This window comes from Saprolegnia parasitica (assembly GCF_000151545.1).
Source record: "Saprolegnia parasitica CBS 223.65 unplaced genomic scaffold supercont2.45, whole genome shotgun sequence".
Lineage (NCBI taxonomy): Eukaryota > Oomycota > Saprolegniomycetes > Saprolegniales > Saprolegniaceae > Saprolegnia > Saprolegnia parasitica.
The window spans coordinates 227379-227900 of NW_012156439.1; the positions used below are offsets into that span (position 1 = coordinate 227379).

The 522-nt window shown below is 42.3% G+C and overlaps 1 non-coding gene across 1 annotated transcript; it reads right to left on the bottom strand.

The window, feature by feature from the left end:
* Positions 1-348: 348 nt before the first annotated feature.
* Positions 349-421, bottom strand: SPRG_30129. The gene has a single exon. It is a non-coding gene; the product is annotated as a tRNA-Met (tRNA).
* Positions 422-522: the final 101 nt, after the last annotated feature.

Below are 522 nucleotides of genomic sequence, written 5' to 3' on the forward strand. Positions count from 1 at the left end.
GACGTTTGGGGGAGATCTTGACAAAATACTCCAAAACTCGATTTTTTGGCATTTTGGCGAAGAGCTTGCGTGGCTATCAAAGGCCTGCAAGTATTTGTTTTGGAGCTCACCGACAATTGCTGTTTGATTCTAATCCATCTAGATATTCAACGCGAGCAATACATGCGTCTTTTCTTTTTTAATATGGGGAATACATATTGGTGGCCATGTGAGCACGATATCGAGGAATACACGCATGGATTGATCACGCAAAAAAATTCTGGTGTCGCGAAGTGGAAATTCGTCGCGTCCTGATGTGTTTTTGCTTGTCTGCATGGGGCAATAAATATCGGAAAAATGCAAAAGAAATGCTCCCTGCCAGGATCGAACTGGCGGCCTTCAGATTATGAGACTGACGCTCTACCAACTGAGCCAAAGGAGCTTACAAACTACCCCATTTTCACGCGCTTTAGATTTCTCATTTAGCGATTTTATTCGTTTTCATCTATATTTCTTGCACATACATGTACTTCTCACATGCGT